Source organism: Diadema setosum, chromosome 14 (assembly GCF_964275005.1).
Source record: "Diadema setosum chromosome 14, eeDiaSeto1, whole genome shotgun sequence".
NCBI lineage: Eukaryota > Metazoa > Echinodermata > Echinoidea > Diadematoida > Diadematidae > Diadema > Diadema setosum.
In genome coordinates this window covers 36,325,164-36,340,792 of record NC_092698.1, presented here as the reverse complement: position 1 = coordinate 36,340,792, position 15,629 = coordinate 36,325,164, and the positions used below count along the sequence as shown (strand labels likewise).

The window sequence follows — 15,629 nt, the reverse complement described above, 5'->3', positions numbered from 1 at the left end:
TTGTATTGTGATAAAGTTAAAGATATATAGAACAATTTTGTTATATGTTATGATGGAAGAGAAATTAGAAATACAGATTGGACAAATATATTTGTGAGACTGTCTGGAAATACACTTTGAATGAAGGTTGCTAAATGATTGATATTGATGATAAGATATGTAATACTTTAGAAAAAAATGCTCATTTATATTTGTATCATTGCATATTCTATTTTGGATCAAATAAAGCAAAAAAAAAAAAAAAATTGGAAAAAATGTATACACTAGTTTACAGTTATGTTTCCTCAGTCTACATACACACCACACGGTGATAACTTAGTACAGGATTTTAAATGTTGAATAGACAAAAAAAGAAAAGAAAAAAAGAGTGTATGTTCCAAGGTGTTACCAACTGTACTTTTGACATAAATTTTGGTAAGTATACTTTGGTGACCCGCACCTCGTCATAGTTAATGTTTGTGCATATTTGAATCACATTTTGTCACTGAACTTCTTTGAAATCCAACCCACATACAGGGAAAATGCTAAAGATTCCAATGGAAACACAAGTTTACTGATCGATATCGAAAATATGCAGCTATTGTCACCAAACGCAAACGATGCGGAATAGTTGTGCGCTAAGGAAGGGGCCCGCAACTCGTCACCCGCGCTCCCATAGCCAAAGCATGTAAAAGACGTGTGCGTGTGACTGTGATGTTCCCATAGACATACACATAAAAGATGCGTGCGGGTGACCGTGATGATACTTACAACACGTATTCCTCATATAAATTTCAGATTTTCGCGAAAAATTGTTCGGTTTTCACCACAATTTGCTTGGTTGTGGTAGCCCTGTCAAGTTTCAAGCGTACTGAACACAGTCCCGAGCATAAATTTTTGTTTAGCGTGCTTGTAACAATTTTAAGCGGGGTGACGGTATTCGGGCCCCTGACGAGGTGCGGGCACCTCACTATACTCCGTGTAGGAAACACTATCATCAGATTGCGGTGTCTTGAATTGAGACTAGTATAAGAAGTGCAAGTCACAATTTTCCCTTCACCTAATCTGCAGTTGATTGGCATGTCAGTATTAAGGTGGGGGAAGAGCAAATATGTGGTGTAGTTCTCTTCATAAGAAGACTCCATCTCACAGAGTTTGATATGGAGTTAAATAGGAGAGGGGGACATACACTGGGGACACATGTCTGGCTCATCTGCTATGAAATCACACAAAGCGGATAGTGCATAAACAGCTTTAAAACAATTTTTTTTTCCAGTAAATGCATGAAGTCCCATGCATGTACAATATGTAGATTACACCTGTATAACATCTTATGTCAGTTTAATACATGGAAGTCGTTCATTAAGTGCAGTGTCAGTAGTCTAATAGGTCTGACAAAACACAGAATTCACCCATATTTTCTCTCTTTATGTGTGTGTGTGTGTGTGTGTGTGTGTTGTGTGTGTGTGTGTGTAATATGTCCTGCTCTCAAACCCTTATAGTGCAAAATATGTGTTAGTTGATGTGAGTGATTTTTGTCAATTTCTCTTATTCCAAGTTGCAATATCAAACTGATGCTTATCTTTGTGGAATGATTTTGTTAAAATGAATATTTAACTAGCTGTGGAAGCAAAAGCAGATGTGGTATAAAGCTTGCAATGAAAGTGACTCTTTTAGAAAGATAAAAAAACCCCCCAAAAACAAAGCCTTGTCGTGAGTGAAGTGGGTGTCAGGTTACAAAGAGAATAAGGGGGAAAAATAATGAGTTGGTTATTCAGTGGAGAATATCTGGTCCAGTTTTGATGGACGGACTGCATCGTACAGTCTGCCATGTTTGTAATGATGCCCCTTCACTCTCTGATGGAAAAAAACAAACAAAACAAAACACATTATTTTCAAGTAGTCTCACTCTTGTTTCAGCAACATCTCCCTGACTTTTATTTCTAATGCTACATGTACATACAGTATATGACTTCCCAAACAAGAAAGTTGAGGAAGATAAACTACAAGCAAGTCTATGTACACTGAGACCTTTGTAAAAACAAATACAAATTCTAATGATTTCTAACAATGTACATGTACACCCTGTAGGTATTCTTTATGTGAGAGGATCAGTCTTTTTATCCACATGTGAGAAAAAATTCAAGTTCAAGAATAGGTTTTCGGTCAAGTCTTATGTGTATCTGTTATTGTCTGAAATAATCCGTGAAACTGTGAGTCACAAAGGAGTTAATATTGACCTTTTGATTATCTGAATACACCAGTTGATTTAAAGGTAACGTCAGCTGAGAACTGTAAGGGCGCTATTGCAATCTAAGATTTTAGCATAAATAAAACAATCAATTTTCGTGAAATAAAGAGTTTATTTAATCAAAAGTGTGAAGATTTATAAGAATTGTTCCAAGTATCAGGTAGAATAGCACTCTTGTGGTTTTGATTTGTAATATTTTACAGAAAATGAAAGTAATTTGAAATTGACACCATTATGTAGGGGAGATTGAGCTCTACAATGTGATACCAATGATTCATTACCCACCAAATTGTGATAACGCCCTTCTGGCTCTCAGCCGACAACATACACAGTACACCTGTAAGGGAGACATGAACAAAGTGTAAACTGTAGATCATACCTTCAGCATTGCTGCAAAAACCATCAGGTGTTATTAACAAAACTTTGAACAAAACTATCGGGTATTATTGACACAACTTTGGAAAAAACAAAGAGTGAAATACCTTTAATCAAAGCAACCATGTCAATTATGGAGAGTCCTGGTAGATGACATTTAATGCACATCCAGTTTTTAGCTACATGTACAGTATCATTGCCCTGCAGAAAAGATGTATGTGTGCCTCTATTAGGTCCTGACCATAACTGTCACCTTTGATTAATTTACTCTTAATTGTAGAACATTTTATACTGATCATCCTGCCACTTTTACTGCTTAGGTATGTCACAGCATTGAAAAGGGAGAGAAGAATAGCTGTGATTTGCATTCATTGAATAATTGATCAAATGCTGGGACACCAAGAAGTGGGGGATGACAGCAGTGAGTTTGGCAAGAGAATGGTACACTGAATAATGCAGGATGGGGGACATTTTGTGTGATGATCGTGTTTGTATGGAGCGCTCCTCTCGCAAAGTGCAAAGCCCTGCCGCACCAGGTGCTGAATCTGCCATTTGGAAGGGTTTGTGGGAACATATATAGGGGTAAATGTGGGATTTTATTGGGTCATCGTGTTCGGCCGAGGGACAGATCATTCATGATGTGTGGAGGACAAGGGTTCAGAGATATGACTCAATGGGAAATGATGATGAGAAGTTGCTTGCCAGGGTTCTCATTTGTATTTTTTTTAAAATTTTACCTTAAAATACACAAGTTTTGTTTCCCAAGAAACATTTTGTTCACATTTTATTGAATTTATCAAACATATTGCGTTATATCCATCCTCCAAGACAAGATTGCTTCTTTCCTGCAAACCCAGAAAAAAAAAAATATTACATAGCTCTTTACATTCTCAGTATAATACAATTCATATCAATTCTACATCTCTACTGAAAATTACCTCACTCAAGTTCCATGTACATGATACTGGCAGAAGTTGGCCACTTGCTTCAGTTTCAAAAAGACATGTAAACACAAGTTCAGAGAAAGGGGAAAGGAGACTGTGCACGTAGGTTCACTCTGCTGCCCTCTATTTTGGACGAATGCGATGTCGATGATCTATTAAAAGGACTTGTTTAATTAGTGTATGCCATCTAATGAATAGGTTATGTCACCTAATTAGAAGTGGAGGCGAGTGTTTTGGCAGTGTAAAAATAGTCAGATGGGGTGTGCTGTAATCAAGGAAGAGAAGGTATAATATTGAGGAGAAAAAAATGAAGGGCCCTATCGCTAAAGTTGTAGAAACAAGCCATTACAGAGTTCGGCATTATCTCAAACGAATCAGTATGGGTTTACGTATTTCAGTTAACATTGTCATTTACCGTTTTACCATATGTATTTGCAGGATTTTTCATCAGTGTTGTCATGTTTCTGCACACTTTAGTGTCTTTACTGTCACCAGTCATTTAGAGTATATGGTGTGCAGGTACATAGTGTGATAGAAAGATTATTAATCAAGAATGAAAGAATGAACATGAGAAGGAGGGGAAGAAAGAGAGAACGCCAAAGTGATGAAGCAGCGTCGTCATTTGATGCTTCCAATCTTTTTTAAAAACCAACTTCCCTTCATCTTAGTCAGGAATGGGACGCATTGAGAGGCATCAAAAATTCAAAGGGCATTCACGTGATAGAATATTGATAGCGAAAGGATTGATTAGGTGTTCGGGAAGAAAACCTTGTTCTTCTCGTCTGCACTTCATCAACGTCACGTTGTGTCTGTGGCGAGCCAGCAGAGCGACCCATCAAAAAGTCTTCTCCTATTGACTTCCGTCACTCTTTCTATCCACGTGCAATATGAGCCACAACTAATGAGCATTGTAAAATCATTAGATTAAGACTGCTTAAACATTTGACGCAAGACGTTGTGCTGAGCCTTGGACGCTAACGAGCAAGACAACTGGTGAGTCGGCACGCGAGCTCGCGCAGGGAAGGTATGCTAATTCCATCCTTGCCACAGCAGTCAAAAGTTTCAGAAAGACGTCCACCTACGTAGATTTTGAATTGATAGATAAATAGATGGTGGGTAGGTACGTATGGTGTAAGTTGGTTATTCTATGGAGGCAATAGAGCTTGAGTCTTAGATTTTTAGGTTTATTACGCTCAAGTATGTGACATGTCTGAACTGTAGGTATCTCCATGGATGTTAAGTACCCTTCTTTTCTTTTTATAGAACACAAATACTTTTGCCCTGCACTTACCATTTGGTAAATTCAATGTCCTATGGTATGGCGCTATTGGCACATCTATGCCTGTCCTGTGATAAGAGTCTTTATTGTAATGTAACCCCAACAATGTACAGCGTGCACTGGAGTTCTATCCTGAAGAGGACCATAGTCTGGCTAAGGGAGACTTTATATTTATATGTTTTTGTTTTCAAAACACATGCCAATGAAATATCAATGTTATGGCTATGAATTAAAAATGAAAGATACCATTTATGGAATTTGTTAATTACATAAATTATGTGTGTAACTTTAGCCTGTTTTTACGTTAAGTATTTTAGTCGTACATTCAATGCTTGTTGCTTTTAAGATCATTGAGTCCCCTGCATTGATAATAGTAAAGCGGCAGCCAAATGCACACACGAGGGTTGCAACTGGGTGCATGAAGAAACCAGCAATATCTTGCTCTACATTACAATGATTGCACTGAGTGATGCATTGAATTGTTACAAAGCGTGAACCTGGCCAAAAACTGCAAATTTTTATTCATTAATTTTGTTGTTGTTGTTGTTGTTGGAGTTGGTAGGAATTTTCAAGGTGAAATAAGTTGTTGTATGTGCTTATGAATGATGTTTGTTTGTGTGTTTCATTTTCCATCTGAGAAGATGTCAGGATAGCCCATATTCAGCTGCACTAGCTGATCTGCCATAGGGTCTAGTTTGATGTGAGGCAGGACCACTTTACCGTGATTTGCACTCTACTCTTCACAATGAATAAATGAAGCGGGATCTTAAATACGTGAATGAGTTGTGACTCTGTCACACATTGGACATCCATTTAATATCCCATCTGAGGGACAGCATGTTTTGCCTCTTCAGAGGGACAATACGATCACACACATCATTGCTCAGTTAGACTCGGGAATCGAACCCAGGTCCTTTGGTCAGAGGGAGACGTGAGCCAAATCACCACCCTTGTATCTGTCATATAGCAAAAACAAAGTCCATGCCATGCGATACCCTGTAAGTTGGGGTTTAACAACAATTAAATCTCATCACAAACTTCAAGAATTGGTCAATACACCACGACTTTTGTTAAGAGAGCATGCACATCATAGGAATGTTATAAGATTGGTCAGCTGTAGGCAGCCAAGCCGGACTCCAGGAGAAGACATCCGATATTTGGGCTCTTCGTCACCTTTTCACCGTCCCGCTATCTCGGTGTCTTCCTTCTCTCGCCATCCCCGTCAGTTTGTCTCCCTCTCTCCTTCAAATGTCGCATCTGTCGACGGTAGACCAGCTGTAGGGAGAGCACAGGCCCCCAATGCATGGCGTTGCTCATTAGCATGCTACTCTGCATCAGTAATGTCATTAGCTGGGACTAAGCACTCACCCAGCATTGATTGCAGGCCAAATTAATTTGGATATTGATTTGAGAGAGAGAGACAGGGAGAGAGGTGGAGAGAGAACGAGGCAGAGGGGTAGGGAGAGAGAGAGAGAGACTGAGGGACCCGCTGGACGCGTGAAGTAAAGGATGTGTTTGTGTGTGCGCACACGCAGGTTTGTGTGTCTGCGAGAGAGAGACGGAGAGAGAGATAAGTAGAGGGCTGCCTAGGTGGCATGCTTAGCGAGAGTTTGCTTGCACCTTCACTTCAGTCCTGAGCTCGCTAGCAACCACCCCACTGCTCCTGGAGGCTCTTCCTCTCCTCCTCAACCTCCTTCATCACCACCGTCATCTTCATCCGCCCGGTTGTGCATCTCTCTCTCTCACACTCTCACTAGCCGGTATGCCACTGTCTGCTGCTAAAGGTCTCTATCTTGTTATCGCTATAATCTGTCGGTAGAGGGAACCGAATCCATCGCGGTAATTGGGGCATCATTAATTTTTTCTGATGGAAAGCGGTGCATTTGAGCCTGCCCAAGTTCTGTTTAGGTAGTTATGGGCACCAGAGTGAAGCCTCACTCCAAATAAGAAGACTGTCTTGACTGAATACCGTCTGGTTCCCGACTCAACCATATTTCCTTGTCATCAAGGTTGGGACTGATTAGGATCAGTTCCCTACCCATGTCTCTGTGACCTGTAAATGACCGTTTGGACTTGGGTCACAAAGTTCAAGTTATTTGCCACATCCTTGCTAATTCTTTATAGCAACTTGGCAGAGTTTGTGATGAGTTTGGGGGATATGTTCAGCAGTAGCAACCAAATCGATACCCACTGAAGGCTACAAGTAGGTCGTGTTATCGAGGAGTAGACTATCGAGATATCTATTCGGTGTGATCGCATCTCAAACCCGTCGTTGTTATTCTTTCTCCTCCACAGGCCAGAGACAGTTGCCCACCATCAGTCCAACATCCAGAGATTCCCGTTCTGTTCGTCTTGTCAAAATCATACAGCATCTGATTACCGGTAAGAGCACTCGTCGCTGCCATCCCATGACCCTTTCCATCTCATATTCATATCTGCTTCCTCCTCTGATTCGCCCGCCTCATCTTCTCCTCCTCCTCCCTGCCTGTAAGTGTTCCTGCCCCAATATTCAGGTTTCAGCCAATTCTAGCAAATTTACCCCCGCTTCCCTCTTATTCTATTCTCGGGGGTTCGATTTCAGCATCTCCAGAAATTTTCCCCGTCTTTGGGTCACATACATCCAGTCTCGTATTTCGTGGAAGGTACATCAAACTGAATATGTTTCATAATTAACAGGTGCCTCAAAGGAGACTTTTCAAAATTCTATATGTTTTGAATTTTTGAAAATACAAATATGACTGAAGTCATGATCCTCACCCGGGCTCTTGTTATTAGTAACTGCATCATCTGCTGCATGATATGATATAAAATGATATGAAAGCATATGTAGCAAAATAGAATAACAAATGATATCCAACTTGGATTTACAGTGAAATGTTATTAAAATACGATATAATAGTCAGTTAATCAAAATTTAAATTTCACTGAAAATGGCAGAGAAATATGATGGGACCTACCTGAAAGCATGCATGTAAAGTATATGTTCTGCTAGAGATGATAGAAAAAGATACGGGGCAGAAATACAATTTTGGACCAAACTAAGATAACATTGCAAGTAGTACTTATTAGATACTACAAATACTTCTCAAATACTAGTATGAGAATGAAATAAACCACATGCTGCTGTCACATTATTGGTTTGGGTGTTAGCAATATTGGAACAATGGTTCCCTTGAAGTAGTGTAGTAATGAGATTGAAGCATTTTTAAATTATGTGTTTGGTGCTCAGAAGATATAGGGATACAATTTTGTTTGTATTCTTCAGAAAACAGTCACTGACTTTGGAGGGAAAATTATGTTTTAAATGACTGGGAGTCATACACAATTTTATGCAGTGGGCTTGAAGAAGGATAGAATTTAGAAAAAATAGTAAAACTAAAAAGAAAATAGTGTGAAAAGATGACTGGTGAACCTTAGAAAGGTTTATGATGAGAATGGAGTTTCTTGTAATTTTGTTCCCCCTTGAGGCTAGGGATTATGCAAGTGAGTTCAGAGATGGCACAGACTTATGTGGTAAATCCCTAATCAGTCAGTGTTGTTTGTCATAGGAAAATTCCAATTTGCTGGGAAAGAAACACAACACTGGGGTGAATTATGGAATTATCCCGCTCCAAAACCAGTCTGTCAGTGGCGTTCGTCGCTATCTTCATTCCCCGCTTCCTCTCCCAGCGATGATGCAAAGGTGTGAAGATTTGGTTTGGGGTTCGTGTTGAGGTGCGATAGAACTTGTAGAGCTTTGGAAACATAGCGCACTTCGCTGCACCATGATGTGTAGAGATAAAATTCTCAGTCATCTCTTTATTGGTCGTGAGTATTTCAACATTAGTGTGCCGACAACAAATTTTTCGCTCTCATATTTATTGTACATGTAGTCCTTCATGTCATGTGTACGTATGTATGTCATGTAGTGTTTCTACCCCTTTTCTCCCTGAGCGAGCCAGTAAAAGAGAAGGTTGGCCATTATAGCTATCTTTTGGCACAGAGACATTTTGACGGCCACTCAACTACAACAACAGCAAAAAGAAGAAAAAAAAATTACAAATGCCAGCACCATTGCGTGTTTAGCATACATGTACATGTACCAGCATGAGTAGCTAGAATTTCAAGTGCACCATTCTGACAATCTATTGACCTGAGTCTCATACTTGTAAATTGAGTTCAGTGTTGTCTCTCCCTCTGAATGGTTGCTTAACAGGAAGACAAAAATGCCCTCACATTTTCCTATCTCTTGAGTAAGAGTGGAATCTATGCAGTGCAACAAGTGCAATCATCCAGTCATTGTTAATACAGATAACATGAATGTAACCAATGTTATAGTTCAGTAACTTTTTATTATGGAGTTTTTTCCAAATTGCCGATCATCACCCCTGCCCCCAACTGCACGCAATGATTTTGAAGTGCTGTCAAACCTGGATATTGCGTGCATTTTAACTTTGCGAGAGCCAAGATTTGCAAAATTAAAATGCATGCGAAAAGTTCTGGTCTGCACTATATGCATTGAATGCCAGTGGCAATTTACGAAAATTTCATCCTGTGAAAATGTCTTGCTTTCCAGTAGCTTAACAAGCTGTACCAATTGATAGTAAATACAGATTGCTTTTCCATCAGAAATCTTTCCATTTTCATTCTGTTTTTTTCTTTTATTCTGAGTGAACTTGATAGCATTAGAATATTCACCATTGTTTTTCTTTTCAGTAATTAATCTGTTAAATTGGAAGATGAAGGAGGGCATAGAAGTATAAGTCATGGCTCTTATCCAGAGTAAAGTGCATAATGTGTGTATATAATTTGTATATGTTACCACAGAAACAGGCAGAGAATAGGGAATGAGGGTGATGCAGAAATCTTTTTAAAGGATAAACCGGAGCTTGAGTTGGATTATTTGGATAAATCCTGGCCTACTTCCTAGCAGGCTTACATCTTTCAACCTATTTGTGAAAGCTACATTTTTAGTGCTCCAAATGCCAAGATGTCATGCACTTTGTCTGAGTTATGTATATTGATCGGTAGAGTTGCCAAAATACATGTTAAAGATTGAGGTCAGCACCATTCTCACCCCCTCCCCGTGTTGATTTTGACTGGAGTGCGTTTAAAGCATACAAAGCACTTGACCTTCCAAATTTCTCCCAATATAGTGCAATTTGTAGCACCAGTCACTCGCTGATCAGGAATCTCTGGGCATTTCCGCCGTATTATCAAGCTCACTGCACCAGAAGGCATATATGGCAAGGAATCTCTGTGATTGGAGTAGTGTAATAGGTGCTCTTGGATCCCTGTATAGTCTCTGGACGGAATCATGGGCAAAGTGGTGTACCATTGATCGACCCATTTTGAGGCGACCCATTCTAGCAGTTACTCCCATTCCAAAAAGCCTTTCATTGCCTGGCAGTGGCCAGAAATTGACCACTGGGCAAAGGGCCGAATGGATTGGCCATGACACATGGCCTTCGGTGATGGATAGTGCGTGATTACGCCCTGATTTATTCCAGGTTTTTTATTTTCACTGCTTGCTGCTGCCTTAAACCTTTGAGGAAGATCACAGGGAAGATGAGTTTATGCGTGTGTTCTGAGATGTAGTGAAAGTTCTTTGGTACAGACTTCATTGGGGTCATCTCAGTGGTGTGAGGTACTGATGGATTTGTCTACCTCCCATTCTCTGGAAGCAGGTTCTTACAACTCCAATTCCACATCTAGCAGAGTTTTTTGCTCACTGCTTTTAATGAAAGTAGATTCTGTAGAAATACCAACTCTGAATCAAATGTCCTGGTGGTGGCCTATTTATCCAAACTGTAAATTTGATGTGTGTCATCCCAAAATATGCAGAACCATTAGAACAAAAGTAAACAAGAAAAAAATGTCCCGCATTTCATTATCAGGACCAATACTGCACAGGCCATTTATTTAATGAGGTCTTTATTTTCATGAATTTTGAGGGTCCGGGTACTATTTGCGAATTTAACAACATGCAAAAATGTTAGCTGTGATCCCGACACGAATGCAACATGCATGCATACATTTCTCTGTTTGTTACTGTACTCCCAGATCCCAATTTAACCTCTCGCAAAATTGGCGGAAGTCCTGATTCACAAAAAAATTAGACTCGCTAGATATAATGGCATGTATAGTTGTTGATAAAGCTAGTACTATGTCCTATTATTGATATTGTTTTTTAAGGGAAATATAGTTCTGGGCCCTGTTTTATGAAGAGTTAGAATTGATAATCATAAAGTTGATTTCTATCATAAGTCTATGGCAGCCTTTGTGTTAAGGAAATTTAAAATCGATTATATCTTTTGATAAAACAGGGCCCTGGTATACATTTATAGCCACCCACATTGTCAGTGTGTGTGTGTGTATTTATTATCTAGGAGAGATTAGAGAGAGAGAAAACAAATGTTAAGCTTTGGAGAGAGATGTGTAGTAATAGTTGTCTGTGCCCACGATGCGTGTTGAAAATGGGTTTTATGTCACTGAGTGATGAGTCACCAGAAAATAATGATCTAGTGACTTATTTGCCCAAGAAACCCTTAAAGTAAGATGAAAGCATTGCCATTGCTTCCTGCATGTTGGTTAAGTTTACAATAAATATTTCATATCATTATCATTATCAAGTTTGAATGTTCAAATCTATAGTTGCACAGTCTGTGAAATCTCATGTTCACATCCTAAAGATTTTGAAAAAGCTTGTGCAGAGGGTTGTTTTTCTTTTCTATTTTACAAAGAAATACCTTACACTTCATTTTGTATGTTTGTCCAAATGTTACTGATAAAATCTTTTAAAACTGATAATGTGATATGTTTGAGTCCTGACTAAATCCACTTCCTACTTTGTGGATCATTTGATAAAAATTCAAAACTTTATGTATAAAAGCATGTATTCATCGTAATTTCCATAGTAAATGTGATCAGTGATAATGACATGTTCAGGGCTACTTTGCTGTATCAAGACATACACGTCTGTATTCCCTGGCTCTTCTTCTTAGGATATCTTTCCAGTAACACATAAAAATGCCCTTTTAATCACCAGATGAGAAGAGCCTAGTTCTAGGTCATGCTAGGGATCCACCTAGCCTTAATAACCTAAGCCTGTTACAGGTAGAGCTCAAAGTGTTTATGTTCAACGCAATTTTTTTTTGCATGTCCGTGAGTCATCGATGTGACGAGGAGACCATCAAGGCAAAACACAGGAAACGTCAGGGATTCTAAAATACTTATCAATTTTGCCAGATTGCCTCTAAGCCTGTGGTCAAACTCCTAATCGGGCACTTGCTTTTTTAAGTGAGTAAAATTCTCTCCAAATCGATGATTTCCCCCAAAGCCACGATTGTGTGCACAAGTATCGCAGGGGATTTGTACAATACTCGTAATGTACAGTATTTCCATGAGGATATTGTGGGCACAGAAAGCAACAACGACAGAAAGCCCAAGAATGTAGGTTTCTCTGATCATAGAATGATTCAGCTCGGTTTAGAGAGGACATCGATGGCTTACCTGGGAAACATGAGGCACATTTTGTCACCTGCTTACATGCAGGGCATGTGCTATGCCCTCGTGAAGGGAGAAAGAAAATAGTACTGACTTACTTCAACAACAAGTTTAGAGGAAAAATGTACCTCTGTGATGAAAATGCCAACTAGAAGTAATGAAATATTAGTAAAATTAAGAAGAAATAAAAGATGAAATGAGATTTAAATCAATGGTGAGTGGGGGACCATGGAAGAGCCTTGTTGTGACACATGACAAGCAAATCACTTGCTGAAATGAGGGGATACAGGGTAGCATTTCACTTTTTAACCATGCATGATTCGGGGTGGAAATTCCTCATTGATTGGTTTGGGGTTTGTTACACCTGATGGGGAAAGTCTCTTACTGAAATGACAGAACACAGCGTAGCATTTCACTTTTTAACTGTGTATACATGATTTTGGGCTAAATTCTTCATTGATTAGTTTAAGGTGATGGAAGACTCAGACACTAAAGCTCAGTTTATTTAAAAATGAGTATTTGTGAGTATGGAGACATAAGTATAGAAATATTTCACGTCAGCCTCGGGTTTGCACTGTGATGCGTAAGTGACAAATTTATTATTCTGATCATAAGTTTTCAGGGAATGAAAACTTCAATGCACAATTTAAAGACCACTTTCTGTCACCCATGGCAAACTAGACATATAATTTTGTACCTGATGTCCAATTTGACAAGAGCACCGGCTGTTTATATATTTGCAGACCAGATTGTAGATACATGTATGCTAGATAATCTGCCAAACTGAGGCTCCTAACTTTTGATTTTGTTGGTTGCATGCTTTGTGACGTAGAGTGGGTAGAAATTTCTGATACTATAGTTTCTGAATATTTCTGAATATTTGGCTCAACTATCACACTGGTTAGTTACTTCTTGAGGTTGTGTCTTGGCAGAGTCTAGTAATTTTCAATCATCTCAATTGGGAGATGACCCTATTTATGACCCTGTTCTATTCCTAGCCTCTATTCCAGACCATTTTATTAAATGCTTTCACTTCCATTATGTAGGCCTATGTTATCAGAGCACCATGTGCACAATTCATAAAACAGGCTAGTGTAGCCAGGGGTAAATTTCCGCAAACTTTGTCCTAAAAGTGTGGGTTTTTTGTTTTGTTTTTTTACATGGAATATTAATGCTCAACATCTACCAGTGCATGAAGCAAGGAGAAAAGAAAGCTTTGAAGAAATTTGTTAAATATAGGTGCTTTGAATGTTGTTAATGTATCTGACAATACCTGGTGGACAGATACGGCTTATTTTTAACAAAGACAGTTTTTGGTAATGTGCGAAGACTCGGACAACATATTGCAAGACACCCCCATTAGGAGAGAGAGAGGGAGTGTGTGTGTGTGTGTGTGTGTGTGTGTGTGTGTGAAAGAGAGAGGGAGATAGAATGTTTTGGTGTTATGTTTTTGAGTCATAAAGCAAGCCTTACATCATCGTTGCTACAACATGGCTAATGTTTGAGCCTCTTGTTACAGAGGGAGAAAAGCCAAGTGGCCTTCCAGCACAAAGCCATTTTGCAGCTAATGTTCCCAGATTTGTCACTGTGGCTCGCTTTTTTCTTTTGTGATGTTTATCCTTGCGCTTAAATTTACTGTGACTAATGTGGCTTGGCTGTTAAACGCCCTGTAACAGAGTTCCCTATATGTCATTCATGCTTGTCTAAAACTCTACTTAACGTGGTCGGTCAAGCTCTCTTGATTCTCGGTGGCTAGCAAAAACCTTTGGTTGAGTGTTCCTCTGAAATCAGCTGTAAAGTCAACCAAAGTGGATTTGCACATGGGCATGTATTTTTCCTTGTCCCTCCCTAGCTCTTTACACATTAACTTTCATAATTCAACTCCCCCCCCCCCCCCCCATTGCTCCACTGTTATTTTCTCCAAGGACTTAGGGTTAGGGTTGTCACTTGTGATGGGGTTTTAGGTTTAGTTTGATGTGAGGATTAGGATTAGTGCGAGGGTTACGTTTGTGGGTGGGTGTTATGTTTGGCTTATCATGCAGATATTTCATGGGAGCAATTGTCGCAGGAGCAAATGTCATGGAACCCCTTATGATATCAGACTATTATGAACAACACCATTTCCATTCTAATCAATCACTCGAGTATTCCGTGGTAATTCACAGTGCTGTCCTCCTGTGCATTGATTTACATACTTACGGTTTGACATCTTGTATAGGAGGGGAGTATTAGAATGTATGTGTGTGTGCTTCTACGTCTATGTCACATGTTTGAATGTACATCCGATTGAAAAACAACAACACTTTTTTTTTTATGTTTCAAGTAACCAGCCATCACTTTTTCCCTGCCTGAATTCTCTCTGTGCAAGCTTATTTCGCTTGCATGTTTACTAATTAATGGCAGTGCTCACAACAGTTGGAGCCCAGCTTGTCGGCTGACTTCAAAAATGGTAGGGAGGTTGATTTGTAAGTGAGGTATACATCTATAAAGCAGCCAGGGACGGTTGGCAGTAAGTAACACTGTACAAAGCAAGCCCACATTTATATAGTGTGCATTAGAGCCGAAGGTCACATGATATGTGTATATACAGTTGTACAACATTACACATGTGCAGGGATGTTCACTGCTATATATGTGCAATGACACATAGGGCTCATTGTTAATGTTGCACTAATTGCTGATCTGTAGAAAGATACAAATGATATCTGTCTCCAATTACATATAGGGCCTAAGTCAGATTATGAGACATCGGTGATAGTCTAGTGAGCAGTCGAAAATATGGCAGTGTGAACGGTGGAACAGCGTCAGTTATGGACAAGTTTGAAGAACATTTACTTGACTGGTTTGTTAAGCCCCGCTCTTGACAAGTTGCTGGAAAAATTTAAATAGTTTAGTTTTATATTCTGTTCATTCAATAGTCCTTTTTTTTTTTAAACTGAAGATTCCAGGGGGTCTAATTTCAGGCTGCAGCTAGGAGTATTATAACATGTAATTCATCCCACGGAATCATCTGGTCTTATCAGATCCCGGCTAGGAGTAATATGAAATCTAATTTATCTCACAGATTCTTCTTGGAGACAATTTTCTCCCTCACATACTAGACTCACCTGGAAGTGTGGGGATACAAGTAGGTTAGGTTCATCAGCTACGGAGACGATGTAAATGGTACGATATTCATGTCTTTTGAAGGCTGGAATTATTCCTTGCACACAACTGAGCTATTGGGTTTTCTATGACAATAGTTTATTACACCAGGGAGGGTTTGCATTATGGTAATGGAGACCTTCATTAGTACTGTTGAAGTGTGAAAATAATT

General features: G+C 39.3%; 1 protein-coding gene across 2 annotated transcripts in view; it reads left to right on the top strand.

The window, feature by feature from the left end:
- Window positions 1–15,629, top strand: part of LOC140238094 (poly(rC)-binding protein 3-like) — a 236,303-nt gene that overhangs the window by 71,762 nt on the left and 148,912 nt on the right. For both annotated transcript variants that reach the window (XM_072318024.1, XM_072318022.1), the window contains exon 2: window positions 7,124–7,210. The gene's annotated coding sequence lies outside the window, so the exon portion shown is untranslated. The remainder of the gene's footprint in view (window positions 1–7,123; window positions 7,211–15,629) is intronic.